Here is a 17,650-nt window from a genome sequence, read left to right as displayed (position 1 = left end):
TGAAAATAAGTAAGACAGATGGTTTTGATTGTTAAAGCTGAAATTTGCACCTCAACAAATAGATCACTGCCTGACAATTGGACAAGCCCAGACTGAATTTCTGTCAGGTTTTTAAGATCATTTTATTCACTCTGCAACCATAATATTATATCACAGTTCAAATTCTTTAGAAAGTGAAAGTGCACCATGTTCACCCCCCCCCCCCCACCCCTCCCCCCCCATCATGTCAGAGTCAGATCCGAACAATTGTAAAGCTTCCCAATAAACACAGCATAGTTAACACCTAAAAGGCAAAAATATTCACAAATAAAGGAGAATCATTTTCAGTAAAAACAATATAGATCTAATCTAAGCCAGGTCACATTTATTATCCATTTATTACTCAGTTGCCTTGAGAAGCTGGTGGTGGGCCTTTACTTTGAACCATTAGCAAGGCTATTAAGAATAATTTACTGAATACGGTAGGCTTCCTTCCCTGAAGATCATCAATGAACTAATTGGGTTTTTAATAACAAAACTAGTTCTGATGGTTTTCTTTTGTCAGAGCTCATGGTGAATTGCAAATGAACTTTGAACTCTTAGTCTAAGTTGCTGCTACCTCTTAATAGACTACATGTAAACCAAAATCAAAGGCAGTGATGGGCAACATAGGCGAGCGAGAGGGCTGCATGAGTGGCCCTCCTTCACCTCTGTGGGCCGCAAGATTGAAATCAGGCTTGTTCACGAACCATGACCCCATGAATAAGGTTAAATACATTTAATGCATGTCAAGTATTTCATAACGAGTTATAGAAAATGCATAATCATTTATATTTTAATAGAACTATCATCAACTTTAAATGGTATAAACAAAATAATTTATATGGACACAGAGTGGGTGCACGGCTCTCACAATCAATGTTGTGAGTAATCAGCAGGCATCTCTCTTCACTTACCCTTGCTTTACGTGTGAATCACTTCAGTCATACAGGTAGGAAAAAAGCTACGCAGACAGAAATCAGCGGAATGTGGCAACCTTATGCGTGGGCAACGATCAACAAAATGTCTCGTGGGCCACACTCATAACCCAGATGGGCAACAGGTTTCCCACTACTGTGTAAAGGGCTATTTCCACTATTAAAGTTTAGAATCATAACCTTGTGGGATTCTAGTTCTATAGATAAAGATCTTCAATCTATATCTGCATCAATGAAGGATTCTAATCCCTCAAAAAACAGGCCGCTAAAATTAGTATCATGCCATTGAAGCCGTGCATAGCAATGTGAGGAGTAATCAGTTTAAAAATTAAGACTATATCAAGTCCATACGGCTCCCACCATAGAGGGCAGCTGTACATAGAATTATTCAGAATGTACAGCACAGAAACAGGCCATTACCGAACTGGACCATGCTCATGATAATGCTCCAGTTCATCAAACCTTATCAGTATAACCTTCAATTCCTTTTTCCTCTATGTGTTTATCTAGCTGCCCCTTAAAACTATCTATGGTATCAATTACTTCTTTTGTAGTGAGCAACAAAAGGGATAAACTGACTATACAAAACAGATGTCCATTCACAGCAATAAAGACTTTCCAAACAGCTAAAACAATGCAGGTTTCCAATCATAACAAACTGTACCTATGTAGAATCCAGCTGAACAGACGTACTGTTTCAACTACTTCAATAACTCAGTCTACCCACACCAGCAACCAGTGATAGCAAAACGAAGCTTCAGGCCAAACAAAATAGAAACTCATACAGAGTATTTAAGTATTAAATTGTGCAAATATTGAGTTCTGCTGTTACTTATCAAAGGTTTCTAAGTTTGGCCTCTAAGATGTATTTTTCAGAAATGTTTCCATTCTAATGTGTCAGCAGTACAGTAAATTGTACAGAAATATTCTTTATAACAAATATAAGTTTTGCCTGAAGATGTGATTGACTCGTGTTATCCAAGGAGTGAATTGATGGGTTTAGAATAAATATGCTCTAAGGCCCTGAAGTTATTTGTGCAAACATTACCACACAAACGTTTAATGTGTTTGCATACAATCTCTGGGGCTGGTATGTTAACAGAGGTGTTAATTCATTCAAAATAATCAGGATTAGCTTCCATTAAAACAGCAGAACAATTAATTGTTTTGATCTCATAAGCATTGATATGCTAACAGTCATCCCCAAGGCAATTCCGAGGTATATGGACTGAAAATAAAATAGATCCAACCATTTTTATTTTCCTGCATTTTAGTTCATAACCTGTGAGTCTGCTGAATGGAGATGGGCTCCCATTAATTGCAGAGTGAAATAGCCCAGGTTTTTTGTGAATGGCGTAGGTATATACTATAGAGACTCAAGGGGCGCTTCTAACATTTTCTACGTTAATGTTCTTGTAACAAATACTCTTGTATATTTTATGTAAATGGCTAAAATATATTTTAACTGAACAGCGGTAGAGAGGAAATGATGCAAATGCACTAATATGTTCATTATTAACATTGAGTGCATGGTTTCACTCAAATGCAGTTTATTTTTACTGGCTGGGCGGAAGCACATGGACAAATGTTTCAACAATGTTATAAAATGCAATCAAAGCATTACTACATAACATTACTTGGATATAGTGCAGAAACGGGCCATTCAGCCAGCGCAGGTGTTTATGTTCCACTTGAGCCTTTTTACACCTTTCCTCACTTAAATCTACCTTCTATTCCCTTCTCCCTCAAATGCTCATCTGGCTTCCCCTAAAATGTATCCATTAGCTTCAGCCACTCCCCATGGTAGCAAATTCCACATTCTCACCACTCTTTGGGTGAAGAAATTTCTCCTGGATTCCCTATTGGATTTCATGGTAACTATTTTATATTAATGGCCTCTAGTTATGTTCTTCTCCATACGAACATGTGAATTAGGAGGAGGAGTAGGCCACTCAGCCCCTCAAACTTGCTCTGCTGTTCAAGAAGATTGTGGCTGTTTTACTTTTAACCTCAACGTCACATTCCCGGCTACCCCTGATAATCGTCACCTCCTCGCTTATCAAGAATCTTATCTAACTTTGTCTTAAAGACATTCAAGGATTCGGCCTCATCTACCTTTTGAGAAAAATAATTCCTCTGTCTTGCTACCCTCTGAGTCAATTTTTTCCCTCTCCTCTGTCTTAAATGGGCGACCCCTTATTTTTAAATAGTGGCCCCTAGTTCCAGACTCTCCCACATGAGGCAACACTCTTTACACATCTATCCTGACGTCCCAATCAGGATCTTATACGTTTCAATCAAGTTGTCTCTTACTCTTCTAAATTCCAGCGGATAGAAGGCTAATTAAGGAAACCATTACTGTACACAGTACTCCATATGTGTTCTCACTGATGATCTGTAGAACTGAATTATAATCTCCCGACTCTTGTACTCAATTCCGCTTGCCATAAATGATAACATTTTGTGAGCTTTGCTAATTACTTGCTGCATCAGTATACTAACCCTTTGCGACTCGTACACCAGGACACCGAGGTCCCTCTGCATCTCAGAGCTGTGCAATTTCTCTCCATTTACACAATATGCTTCTGTTTTTATTTTTGCTGCCAAAATGGGCAACCTCACACTTTCCCACATTATGGCCGGGATTCTCCGCTATTCCGAGGGGCGGGCCGTACCGGCGCCGAGGAGTGGCGTGAACCACTCTGGCGTCGGGCTGCCTGGAAGGTGCGGAATCATATGCACCTTCAGGGGCTAGGCTGGCACCAGCGGCGTTGGCGCCACACCAGCCGGTGCCGGCGAGGTTGGCGCCGCACCAACCGGCGCCGAAGGGCCTCCGCCGGCCGGCGTGAGTTGGCGCATGCGCGGGAGCTCCAGCGTGTCCTGGCGTGATCCCAGCGCATGCGCAGGGGGGTTCTTCTCTGCGCCGGCCATGGCGGACCCTTACAGCGGCTGGCGCGGAGGGCAAGAGCGCCGCCATGGCACAGCCCCACCCGCAGATCGGTGGGTTCCGATCGTGGGCCAGGCCACCGTGGGGGCCCCCCCCCCCGGGGCCAGATCCCCCACGTCCCCCTGAGGACTCCGCAGAGCCAGGTTCTGTCGGTAAGGACCTTGTTTGATTTACGGCGGCGGGACTGGCCACAAACGGGCGGCCACTCGGCCCATCGCGGAGTGGAGAATCGCCGGGGGGAGGGTGGGGGCCACTGCCAACGGCCCCTGATCACCGCAACGCGATTCCCGCCCCACCAAAAAAACAGCGCCAGAGAAGCCTGCAGCCGGTGTCGGGGCGGCGGGGCGGGATTCATGCCCCCCCCCCCAACCCCCTCCGCCGATTCTCCAGCCCGGCGGATGGTCAGAGAATCCAGCACGGTATTCCATTTGTCAGATCTTTACCCACTCACATAGCCTAACTATATCCTTTTGTAGCCTCCTTATGTTCACTTCGCAACTTAATCCTACCTATCTTTGTATCATCAGTAAATTTAGCAACTATACCATCAATCCAGTCATCTACATCATTTATTTAAATTATAAAGAGTTGAGGCCCCAGCATTGATCCCTGTGGCACACCACTTGTCATATTCTGCTAACTAGAAAATAATCCATTTATGCACACTCTCTGTTTCTCTTTCAGCTAGCCAATCTTCTATTCTTCTATCCATACTAATAAATTAACTCTGACACCATGAGCTTTCGTTTTCTGCAATGACCTTTGATGCGGCAGCTTATCAAATCCGTTCTGAAGATTTAAGTTATTCCCCATTATTAACAGCACCCGTTTTTTCAAAGGGCTCTAATAAATTGGTTAAACATGGGCCGGATTCTCCCTTCTGGGGACTAAGTCCCCACGCCAGCGGGAGACCCGGCACCAACCACTCCGGCGTCAACAGCCCCCGAAAGTGCGGAATTCTCCAGACTTTCGGGGGCTAGCTGGATGCCGGAGGGGTTGCCACCGCTCCAGCCTGCGCCACATCGAGTTTGCGTATGCGCCGAAGGGCCGGCGTGATCTCGCACATGCGCGGAACCACCGTCATGGTTCCGCGCATGCGCAGAACGGCCGGTGTATTTTGGCACATGCGCAGGGGGTTCTCTTCTCTGCGCCGGCCATTATGGAGCCCTACAGGGGCCAGCGCGAAGGAAGAAGTGCCCCCATGGAACAAGCCCGCCCGCAGTTCGGTGGGCCCCGACGCCGGGCCAGGCCACCGTGGCCCCCCCCCCAGAGTCGGATCCCTCTGCTCCCCTCTGACAGGACCGCCCCCGCCGACTTACCTGCCAGGTCCCGCCAGTACGTGAGTTGAGTGAGTCCCGCCAGTGGGATTGGCCAAAAATGGATGCCCGCTTGGCCCATCGGGGTCCGGAGAATTGCCGGAGCAGCCGCCGCCAATAGCCCCCGACCGGCGTGGTGGGAGTCCCGCCCTGTCCGAAAAACAGCCCCGGAGAATACAGCAGCCAGTGTCGGTAAGCGCGGTGGGAAACGCGCCGTCCCCGGGGATTCTCCGACCCGGCGGGGGATCGGAGAATCCCGCCCCAGATTTCCCTTTCACAGCACCATGTTGACTCTGCCTGATTACTTTGAATTTATCCAAGTGCCCTATTATCACATCTTTAATAATGGCTCAGAACATTTTTCCTCTGAAAGATGTTAAGCTAACTGGTCTATTGTTCCTGCTTTCTGTCTCCCTCCCTTTTAAAAAAAAAGCTAGAGTACCTAATTATTTTTTTCCAATTAAGGGGCAATTTAGTGTGATCAATCCACCTAGCCTGCACATCTTTGGGTTGTGGGGGTGAAACTGACACAGGCATGGGGAGAATGTGCAAACTCCACATGGACAGTGACTCAAGGCCAGGATTCGAATCCGGGTCCTTAGCGCTGTAGGCAGCAGTACTAACCACTCTGCCATGTGCTGCCCTGTCTCCCTACCTTTTTGAATAAAGGGGCCACATTACCCACTTTCCAATCTATTGGAACGTTCCCTGAATCTAGTGAATTTTGGAAAATTAAAGCCAACACAACTATCTGACTAGATACTTCTTTAAGATCCTACAATGAAGTCCATCAGGACCCAAATACTTGTCACTCCGGAGTTCCAAACATTTGCTGAGTTCCACTTCCCCAGTGATTGGCATTTTCTTGACTTCCTCCCTCCCTCCCTATTACTGTCTTCCAGTCATTTCTGGGATGTTACTTATACCGTCAATAGTGAAGATTGATGCAAAATACCTGTTCAATTCATCTGCCTCATTTTCCATTATTATTTCCCCCACTCACTTTCTGTCAGACCAAGGCTCACTATGTTAACTCCTTTCTTTTTAAAATATTGCTTGAATCACTATCCGTCTTTGTATTTCTAGCTAGCGTTTTCTTGTGCCCTAATTTTTCCCTCCTTGTTAATATTTTTCTGGTTTTTATATTCTGTTCAATCTTTGACGTGCCGCCCACCTTTGCGCATTTATACACTATTTCTCTAAGCTTGATACTGTCTTTCCCTTTTGATTAACCACGGATAGTGGAGTCTCCCCTTGACACTTTACTTTCTCATTGGAATGTATCTATTCCGTGTATTCTGAAATATCCACTTAAACGTCTGCCATAAAAGGAAACTTTTTCGCCGTATCAAAACCTTTCAGGAATTTAAAGGGCTTTACGAGGTCACCCCTGTGTCACCCCCTCCCCCACCCTCACCACCATGCCCCCGACCATCTTTTCTCAAGAAGAAAGAGACCGAGCCTGTCAATCCTCTTATCTTTCAAGATGAATCAGCGACTCTTACAGGAATGTGGATCTCAAGGCATCCTTCACTCCTCCCTTTCCTAAAACGGTGGGTCCTCCGGCCCCAAAGATATGCTCCCAACAGGAGAATGATAAACTGCGGGATCCTCACCCTGCCGACAGCGCATCTATGCCCGCGCATTTCTCGACAGCATGGGTGGCCCACAATGGGAAATCCCATTAGCCGGCTGCGCGAAAGGAAAATCCTGCTGTGGGGGATGGTGGGCGCGCGGGCTGGAAAATGGGACTGGCGGGACGGAGAATCCCACCTAATATATGTAGTTGTCAGAATTGTCATTACTGGATTTCACAATTGAGTGAATCCCTACAACATAAACTGATCCAATGCCTGAACATTTAGTGCTATAATTTACAATTGGATCCTGCATATTTACAATGGAAATTCTTTTCCAGCACCTTGCTGATGTAAAGAGCTGTTCCTTTATATATTAGTATCCTGCAATAATAGTTTACAGTGGAGCTTGTGAACTTAAAATGGAGAATTCTTTTTAAACGAATTTTACATGAAATAACATTGAGACTGGCAAGATTTTGTGGTCTACAATCAAACATTTTGTTCACAGTTGTTCTTCATATATCTCTTGTGAAAATACCTCCATGACTAAAAGGTAGGTCCACACCTTAAGAGGGCTGCCAAATATTTGACTGTAAAACATCCATGATTTATGTATTTCTTTCAAGTTTCCATTCCTTTCCTCCACTGCAACTCTTTAGTGTGATGGGATGCAACAATCATATCCCTCAGCAATTTAGGTACAAAATGTAGAATTTTTGCATCTGGCGAGAAGTATCAGATAAAACCGTTTGAAAATGGCTATGTTTCGATTGGCTCTTGCCCAAGTGAATAATGTTTTCCATGTTGAGTTTGTTAAAGGTTCTCTAAATTTTCTTTGTACTTTTGTCACTGATATTTACCATAAATGGACTTACAGACTGCTTCTTTTGAATTTCTAACCTGGCACTTTCAATATGCCACAGTTGGCAGCAATGATAGAAAGGTCGTCCTTGTTCAGTTATAGGTTGTGGTCAGGTTAGAAACCTAAAACAAACAACAAAAGCTTGCACTGTAAAAGCCACCTTAATGACCATTAAGAAAAAGTGCATTGATCCTAATGCATTCTACAATGACATTATTGAGTACTTTTAACCTCAAAACATGCTGAGTGCTACCAAACCATTAAATTGTGTACTTTAAATCAACGTAACATAAAAAAAACCTTTTTGGATAAAAATGAACTCATACCTTCCATAGCTCATTTTAACAAACCAGTTAACCAGTCATACAATGTTTGTACTTTTTTATATCTGAGCACTAAATAAAAAATGGTCTGCTGCTAATTTTGTTTTGCAAAATTATCTCAAAAGTCATATTTTCCAGCTGTCTGCCACCTCAGTATGTGGGTCAACCACTTTCTGCGTAGCAGCACACATATTAGAGATGACAAGGTAGGCGGCAGGGTGAGCAAATACACAATAAATCTATAGTATGTGGCACATTGTAGCTGTCCACAGTGACAACAGTTACGGCAGCGTCTTTTGTTGTCATCTTGTTTAGATAGACATATCAAACATTGAGCTTCCCCCGCAAATCACTAAGAGCATTTGAGGCTTTGCAATGGGTTCTTTGTGTTCAAAAACAACGAGCATATATCATCCCAGCAGACATGAGATTCTTTTGGTGGTTCTGTTATGTTGGCCCAGTAACCTCATTTTTCTTCCACTTGCCTTTGTTTGGTAGTGACTTCAAACTTGTCCTTTGGATATCTGCTGGTATTGAGGAAATAAATTGGCAAAGAGTCTTTTTTGAAACTCAAAAGACAGTCACTCATGAGACCCTTGAAAAGGGATCATAAAACGCTTATGGAGAGACATTGAAATCAAACATTGGACACTGGGGACAGCACTGTCTGAATGTTGACCCAGGCAGTTTTATTAACATAGGTAGTACATAAAAGCAAAATAAATACCCACAATTGAGGCCATTAGGCCCCTCAAGCCTGCTTCATCATTTAATTGTGTTTATGTATCTTTACATCCAACCATATTGAGGGTGATTTTCAGTCCATGTTCGCCATTAGAGAGAATGGCCACGGGGGCAGAAAGTCTGGACAGAATCGGCAAACGCGATTCTCACTGGAGAATCCCGGCCCACGTTTTCCATTTCCCCCGTCCCTCGCTGGTGACATCACAAGGTTCACACCCACAAAGAGAGATAGAGCCTCATTTGAATACATTTCAATACATTTTAAGATCATTAGCCAGCCCCCCCACCACCTGATGTCCCCCTCGACGAATATTCAAAGCTTGTTGACATGAGGTCACGTCCATAATGTTTATGACAGGTTTTCAAAGACGCGGTTCAGTCGAGGGGATCTCTCTGGTGGTGCAATGTTAAGTATAGGCCCTGGGGGAGAGGGACATGCTTGGGCAGTGCCCTGCATTGCTCCCTGGTACAGGGATACTAGGCAATTACTCCCTAGTACAGGTTGGTACTCCAGGTTGACACAGGGCCAAGCTGTACCAATGGGCAGTGCTGGGGATAGTGCTAGAGGCAGTTCCTTTTGGGGGCTCCATGGGGGGAGGGTTTTTCCAGTTTGGTAGTGGGAGGGAGAGTGAGTAGTGAGGGGCAAAATTGTAGGCATGGGACGAGCGGGCAGTGAGTGGGCATACCAGCGATACTTTAACGGGGCGCACTTTAAAGTTGGCTCCCCGATCGCTGTGGAGCTGGGCTTTCCAGCTCTATCAGGCTCCGTCCCGCTAGAGTGGTGGCGTAAACCACGGCGCCTCATTTTTTTTTCTCCGAGACGGCTCCTGAGTGAACACTGATCTGTGCAGCTAGAGTGCTACAAGCTGCTTTTCAGTCTGAGCAGTGGCACTTTGAAGAAATATGGGAAGATTCCACCCATTGCTTTTTACACTTTGGGGAATAGTGGGGAAGAGATGGAAGGATTCCTGAGCTGATTATGAATGTTCCTTCTCTGGCCAGCAAGTCCTGGTGTTGGACTCAAACCTGGAAGCGTCTATTCCAGCAGTAGGGGAGCTACCATTGTGCCACCAAGGCCTCTTATCATCAGTCAGTAAAACGATGGTTCATGGCTTCGAATGCACTTTCCTGCTGGCCCCAATAGACTTTGGGGCAATGCAGTGTTCTCGCGGGCTCTCCAACCGAGGAGCTGGTTTAGCTCACTGGGCTAAATCGCTGGCTTTTAAAGCAGACCAAGCAGGCCAGCAGCATGGTTCAATTCCCGTACCAGCCTCCCCGAACAGGCGCAGGAATGTGGAGACTCGGGGCTTTTCACAGTAACTTCACTGAAGCCTACTTGTGACAATAAGCGATTTTCATTTCATTTCATTCAGTAGGTGAGACCCTGTTGCCTTCACTAAATTCCACCCATTGAACCTGATGAAAATGCCAAGTTTGAGCAGAAAAGATTATGAAGTCTGTTGTGCTCACAAAGCATGATTCTCAAAAAGACCGCTGATTTTCCAAGAGTTCCTAACATACCCACCTCCTTAGAAAGGAATGACGACGAGTACAATAATGCATTTGTCATTGAGTGTAATTAAGGTTTGCTTTGTGTGCCAATGACTCCTCACTCCTTCCTTGTCAAGGGTGAGTCTCTATGGAGACCAATCTAGAATTGAATGACCTCATTCACGTTGTAAAAGGACAAGCTGTGATTTTCAAGCATTTAAAATGAATTACACCTTAATTATCAAATTCTTAGAAAACACTTTGTTTTCCAGAAAAACCTCTCAGACCCCACAAACACCAAGCCCTAGTAGTTGGAGAGTTCAGGGTTCATTAACAGCCTGAAATTTAATTCCCATGTACTCTTTAGGATTGTTTCTGCTCTACAGGCTGCCACTGTTGTTATCAAAACTTAAAAGGTGCTTCAGAAAAATCCGTAGCTCCGGTTGTGTATTTCAAATTTAATAAAAGGCAAACTTGCTATTGGCAAGCTGCATACTGTGCATTGTGATCTGACCAATTAACTATCTACAGCTAACTGTTATGTACATCATCCAATGACTATTTGCAGGTCAGTAAGAAGTCTTACAACACCAGGTTAAAGCCCAACAGGTTTGTTTCAAACACTAGCTTTCGGAGCACTGCTCCTTCCTCAGATTCACCTCAGATGGTACATGAACCAAAAATCTTAGTGTGCAGGGACAGCATGTGATTAGGAAAGCAGAGGGAACGAGGGAAATGGAATATAAATGCAGAGCTGTTTTACTACAATTATACAGAGCATTGGTGAGACTACATCAAGGGTACAGTTTTGATCTCCTTATTTAAGAAAGGAACATAAATGCATTGGAAGCAGATCAGGGAAGCTTCACTCGGCTGATACCTGGGATGTTTGGCAAATCCTCTGAGGAAAAGTGGGAAGGATGGGCCTGTATGCATTGGAGTTTAGAAGATTGATAAGTGATCTTATTGAAAGATGTAAGATCCTGAGTGGACCGGCAGGCTGGATGCTGAAAGGATGTTTCACCTTGTGGGAGAGACTAGGGCGAGGATTCTTCGAGGGCTGCCCCCTGGCTGCGGGATTCACAATGGCCCACTGAATCCTGCATCGGACCAAAATTGGGATTCGAGCCAGGTGTCAGGCCCATTGCGAGTCTCCCGCCTCGCCGGCCATAATGGGTTTCCCGCAAAGTGTTCATCAACATTCATTCGAAGTCTATTATCAGGTTTGAGGCCAGATTCAAGTGCTGCCGGTGTAGTTCCTGCCCCGGCCCCCCATCCCGATTTTGCCCCGATGCTCGATTCTCTGTTCCATCAGGGAACGCGATCCAGGCATCCCGGGATAGAGCATCCCGCCCATGGTCTCCGAATGGAGAACACTGCCCATATTGTTTATAGGCAAGCAGACTAACAAATAGGGCCGAAAATATTACCTCCACCCAACGTCAGCAGCAGAGATGACAAAAACAGGCTTGTGATGATTTGCAAAACAAAAATATGATGCCACGTCAGGTTGAGATTGTGCTAATATTTACAGTAGCGATGACATCATGGTACCTGTTCCCACAGGAAATGTCCAGCTGACCTCTGTGATTTTCTTCAAAACTCCTTTTATCTCTGCTGTCAGAAGAATTCTAAAGCCATTGGCTATTACTGCAGTCTATAGATTGAATCCTTCCATTTCCTGCCCTTTCTTTATCATTACCATCAGTTTGCTCTCCTAAATAAAATCAGTTTCATAAAGGTATTATGAATTATAGAGAGAGATGGAATTATGACTTAAAATGTCTCCCTAAACTCAGCTTGGCTTGCCATTTGATTTTCCATGCTCCTTATGAAAAAATGACCTCCTGTTTGCACCTTCTACCTCCAAATGACCTGCATGAAGCCTTGGGTCATAAGTCTGTAGAGTAATCCTCTGTATGCAACACATAGTACACGCCACAAAATCATAAGACTAAGATATGGAATCTATTTTATAAACTATGATTATACAATTATACGTTGGCGCCATTTTGAAGCAAATACTTTAGACTGGATTAGTACAGAATGCTTCACTTTTCTATCTCACAGTTGGTAATATTACTATATAGGGCGAAATCTATCAGCCTCACCGTGCCTGATTCAGGACGAGTCGAGGCCAGTAGCTTCTTGCGAGATTTACCGGTCTCGTCACACCTGGCAGTGCCCAGGTGCCCAGATAACATCTTGCCACTTATGAGGTGGGGTGCAGGAGGGGTCCCAATGACCCCCTTATTTGTGTGTTGAGGGGGTCTGGAGGCCATGGTGGGGGTGCAAAGATCGGGGTGCCATTTAAATAAAGCACCCGATCTCTTCCTGCACTGGTGAACGGAGTACGTTAGTGCAGGACCCAGGACTAAGTGTAAACTCGGCGGGGCATTTTTGCCAAGGCCCAGAAATGAAGCAGAGTCGCATCTAATAGAGGGGTCCTTCACAGCACTGCCAGTACCGGGAAACACCCGGCTAAACACGTCCAACACGGGACTTTGTTTCATTCATTTTACTCACATCTATAATATGAGAAAGGTCTAATCCTTGCTTGTTTGTGTGTGTGTGAATATGTGTGCATGCACATGTATGCATATGCATGTATGTGTGTCTGTTTGCAAAGTTTTATGTGGGCGATAGGTGATGCCCGCCAACTAGAGGGCTCTGTGCCTGCTCTTTTTGGCAAGGCCTTAAAGTACTGATCAGCTCCCCCCCCCCCCCCCCCCCCCCCCCCCCCCCCCCCCCCCCCGCAATCCACGCCCCACTACTTGATGAATAAAGCCCTTTGGTTGCCCCATAAGGGTCACAACTGGCGGTGGGGCAGAAGGATAACTGATAACTAGGGGCCTTCCTCCCGCGGACTTAATTAGGGAGGTGGCAGAAAGGTGGCATGATCCCCTCCCGCCACCCTAACTAATTCAATGCCCCCTTCCACCAAATGAACCACAAGGGAGGGCATTAAATTCCACCCTATGTGTATCAGTGTGTGGGGCACGCTGCCACTAGAGGATGTTCTGATGTAGTTGATCTTTCACCATTCAGTATTCTGGGACGGATCACAGATCAAAACAGCAACATCAGGGCAATATTTCCTCCTTGTGTGATGTCCAATGAAGTGTTGAACCATTTATAAAGGATAAGTTTTAAATCTTTTTTGAGACACCACATGCAGATAATCTTTCCTCCACTGTCTGATCACACTATTTAAAATTCTACTGCAATTAACCCTCCAAATAATAAACAGCTGGCAAAATTCTCCGCCTTGCAGTGGCGCAAACATGAACTGCGATTTGGCAGAGAATTGGGCGCCCAGCCAAAATTGAGGACTGCGCCTGGCGCTGATGCGGGCATCATGCTCCGGAGCCCGCTGGTGGGCGATAACAAGATTTGCACCCCGCGCTGGGGTGTGCCCTGCACAGGTGCAGAAGGGCGTGTGAACAGTTTGGGCTTGGGGGTTTTGGATATGAGCACAGCTCCTCGGAGCAGAAAACGGGCTAAGTGTAGCCTCGGCAACGCTTTCCCTGCTGAGGCCCTGGATCTACCCCAATGGTCGTTTGATTGCGTGGTGTTTCTAGGCACTCCGAGTTTCAGGAAACATCCCGCTATGAGACTGTTTTCCCATTCGGGTAGATTGCACCCATAGTCTCAAAAAAGGAGAATTTTGCCCAGCAATGGACATGGTGGCAGTCAATATATATGACTGCTTATTGAACAGGGACTGCAAAGTGAATTGTATCCCAAGCCAAGAACTTGTGAAAATCAGAACACGCTAATTAAAACACAGTAGTGTTTTTAATTATTAGCAGCCTACAATTAATAAGCAATTATTGGTGAGAGCAATATTAATCCTTTTTCCTGGATAGGGGAGAATGGGAAAATGGTTACTACAGGATGAAAGCCATCCTCAGGACCTGTGGAGCCAGGAGGCCCTACTCTTGGTGCCTCACAAGATGATCAAAAGAAATTTTGCTAGCGGATGGAGGTGACGTCATGGAAAGACACCAGTCTGGGAGCATTGGTAACGGCACCTCTGCCGTTCTCGCCGGCCCGATACTCCAAAGTCCGGTGGTAGTGGCGGCTCTGAGGATCTGGGGGCAATGGAGGAGGTATAAGAGAGTGGAGGGAACATTGATTTGGACCCCGATTTATAACATCCACAGGTTTGTACCGGGTAGACTAGATGCCGGTTTCCAGAGGTGGCAGAGGGCAAGAATCAGAAGGATGGGGGATCTATTTATAGATGGGAGCTTTCCCAGCTTGAGGAAAAATTTAAATTGCCACCAGGGAATGGTTTTAGGTATTTGCAGGTGCAAGACGTCCTGAGAAAGCAGGTGCCGGCCTTTCCGCTGCTGCCACCACAGGGGATACAGGATAAAGTAGTTTCCAGTACCTGGGTGGGGGAGGGAAAGGTATTGGATATTTACCAGGAGCTTTCGGAGGAGGAGGCAACTGTGGGGGAGGAGCTTAAGGGCAAGTGGGAAGACGAGTTAGGTGGAGAGATAGAGGCGGGTCTCTGGGCAGATGCCCTAAGCTGGGTTAATACTTCCTCAGCATGCACCAGGCTTAGCCTGATACCATTTAAGTTAGTGCACCGGGCACACATGACAGTGGCTAGGAGTAGCAAGCTTTTCAGGGTAGAGGATAGGTGTGGGAGGTGTGCGGGAAGACCAGCAAATCATGTCCACATGTTTTGAGCATGCCCGAAGCTTTGCGGGTTTTGGCAGGGTTTTGCTAAGGCAATATCCACGATGCTAAAAACACGGGTGGTGCCGAGTCCGGAGGTAGCGATCTTTGGACTGCCGGAAGATCCGGGAGTTCAGGGGGTGAAAGAGGCCGGCGTTCTGACCTTTACCTCCCTGGTAGCCCGGAGATGGATCTTATTAATGTGGAGGGACTCGAAGCCCCAGAGTGCAGAGACCTGGGTTAGTGACATGACTAGTTTCGCAGTCCCGAGAAAATAAAGTTCGCCTTAAGAGGGTCAATGTTGGGGTTCTCCCGGAGGTGGCAGCCGTTCATCAACTTTCTCGGGGAAAATTTAAATGTCAGCAGAAGCAGTATTCCAAGGGGGGTGGGGGATTGTTGTTGTTTGGTTGAGGTGTGTAAAGATTGGGCTGTGGGGGGGGGGGGGGGGGGGGGGGGGAATGTTCATTTTGCCATGTGGATGTTATTGTTTTTGTTTCTGTTATAAAAAAATTTCAATTTCCTCAATAAAAATATTATTAAAAAAAAGAAATTTTGCTGGTCACAAATTAGGCTGATGTAAATCCTGATGTAAATCAACTCCAATACTGTACAATTTTTGATCGGGATACTGTTCATTAATAGTCAGTAAGCTCCCATCGTTGCCGGAGGCCTGCTTAAGTCAGATGTTCACGATGCCTGAATATTGTCCGAAGCAATTTGTTGCTGATAGTTCAGGCCTGCATGGAACATGAGAAATAATGCTGTGAAATTGAACGCATTTGCGCGTGCTTTCTGAGCGTATATGGTCACAACAAGGACCGGTATGTCACCACAATGTCCTCATCAGTATTGCTGGAGTACCTGCTGCCATGAAAATATTTCTCACATTATGACGGTCACTAGGCTTCCGAAATATTTAGTTGTTGGAAATGTGCTTTGGGATGTCCTGAGGTTGCAAAAGACAGCTACAGAAATGTTCGTCCTTTCTTTGACATTTAAAACGGATGTAATTTTGCAGCCAAATCCTTTTTAGTCCTTTGTAAGCAATATCTGTGTTGCCCTTTCACTGCCCCAACCACAGTCAGGCACTACCTTCAGGTTAGTCATGCAGGCCCCGCCTTCTCAGCCTTGCCCCTCGTCTGAGGTGTGGTGATCCTCAGATTAAATCACGACCAGTCAGCTCTCTCCCTCAAAGGGGAAAGCATCATCTGGGACTATGGCGACTTGACCTTGCATTACATTACATATTAACAGGAAAAAGTAAAATAAAAACTGCTTTTAAAAAAGAAGAAAGCTACACTGACCATTGCAAAGAATTTTAGGTACTTGGCACTGAGTGTAAAACAATAATTTTTGATTGTTTTTACAATCTTCACAGCCGCTCAATTCATTTACTGTCTTCTAATTCACTGCGTGTCAGCTATCATTCAATATGAAACTAGATAATGCTGATATCCAGAATAGAATCATATCATAGAATTTAGAATGCAGAAGAGGCCATTCGGCCCATCGAGTCTGCACCGGCTCTTGGAAAGAACACCCTACCCAAGACCACACCTCAACGCTATCCCCATAACCCAGTAACCCCACCCAACACTAAGGGCAATTTTGGACACTATGGGCAATTTAGCATGGCCAATCCACCTAACCTGCACATCTTTGGATTGTGGGAGGAAACCGGAGCACCCGGAGGGAACCCATGCAGACACAGGGAGAACGTGCAGATTCCGCACAGACAGTGACCCAAGCCAGGAATCGAACCTGGGACCCTGGAGCTGTGAAGAAATTGTGCTAACCACTATGCTACCGTGCTGCCTATGCTAATAGGACATTTATCCAGTTCTGAAATAAATATAATAAAATTGCCTTTTCATTGGGCAAAGTTAGAAGAACCATTTCAATACAAAAGGTGATTAAAATATTTGACCGCGTGTGGCAGTGTTTTAAAATGGAATTGTTTAAATATTTGAAAAAAACCCCATAAAAGCAGAGGAGAAATGGGATTGGAGTGAAGAGTGCAGTTGAAGAGTTTGCACCAATAAAGATGGGTCAAGTGGCATCTTTCTGGGTTCTAGTTTATATTTTTCAATGATATTGAATGTCAATTCTAGGATCCTTAACATGTGCTTAATTCGACTAAAATATTACCTGGTTTTCTTACCTGATCATAATAGCCATAAAAATGTCTCCAGCATTTGATTGATTAAGATATGACCAGTGGAAGAAAGATTTATACTTAGCCTCCTATTCTAGGCCCTTTTCTTCTGTCTTTCAGGTAAAGTTTGATTTTTTTCTTGATTTTTCCTTTCTATATTCTTCACATCTCACATTCTCATGACGATAAGTTATTTATCTATGTTTCTGCATAGGTTTTCTTGCAGAATGGTTTACATTATGGCCTATAGCTGTGAATTTAAACTTTGCCTACTCACCTGTCCTTCTTAGAACCTGATGGGATTCCCTCCACTAATTTGTCTGGGCATGTGCAGCCAGAAAGGAACTGCAGAGTTTATATTCAAGTCCAGTGATTCAAATATGTTGCTTTCGGGTGATTTAAATGCCAGATTGACAGATCTGAAAAGCAAGGAGGAATCAATGATCAGGTTAGGCCCTTTGGGCATGTTTCAAAGTCACATGTAAAGCCAGACACAACGATTTGACATCTAGTGCTGCTGTCCAATAATTTGTCAGTCACCTCAGGGAACAGGAATTGTGTTTTTAAGACCTGCTCATAGCTTTCTA

General features: G+C 45.0%; 1 protein-coding gene across 8 annotated transcripts in view; it reads right to left on the bottom strand.

The window, feature by feature from the left end:
* The window catches only part of LOC119968865 (collagen alpha-1(VIII) chain-like), a 177,668-nt gene that overhangs the window by 70,747 nt on the left and 89,271 nt on the right, over positions 1 to 17,650 (bottom strand). For 3 of the 8 annotated variants that reach the window (XM_038801759.1, XM_038801763.1, XM_038801764.1), the window contains exon 2: positions 17,341 to 17,482. The exons of 2 other annotated variants lie outside the window; for them this stretch is intronic. The gene's annotated coding sequence lies outside the window, so the exon portion shown is untranslated. Of the gene's footprint in view, positions 1 to 7,659; positions 7,784 to 17,340; positions 17,483 to 17,650 lie in introns of all 8 variants that reach the window. 3 more of the 8 variants (XM_038801760.1, XM_038801762.1, XM_038801766.1) reach the window with 3 other exon arrangements.

The sequence above is a fragment of the Scyliorhinus canicula genome, chromosome 7 (assembly GCF_902713615.1).
Source record: "Scyliorhinus canicula chromosome 7, sScyCan1.1, whole genome shotgun sequence".
Classification (NCBI taxonomy): domain Eukaryota; kingdom Metazoa; phylum Chordata; class Chondrichthyes; order Carcharhiniformes; family Scyliorhinidae; genus Scyliorhinus; species Scyliorhinus canicula.
Note: the sequence above shows the minus strand (reverse complement) of the source record. Positions and strands in the feature narration are given on the sequence as shown.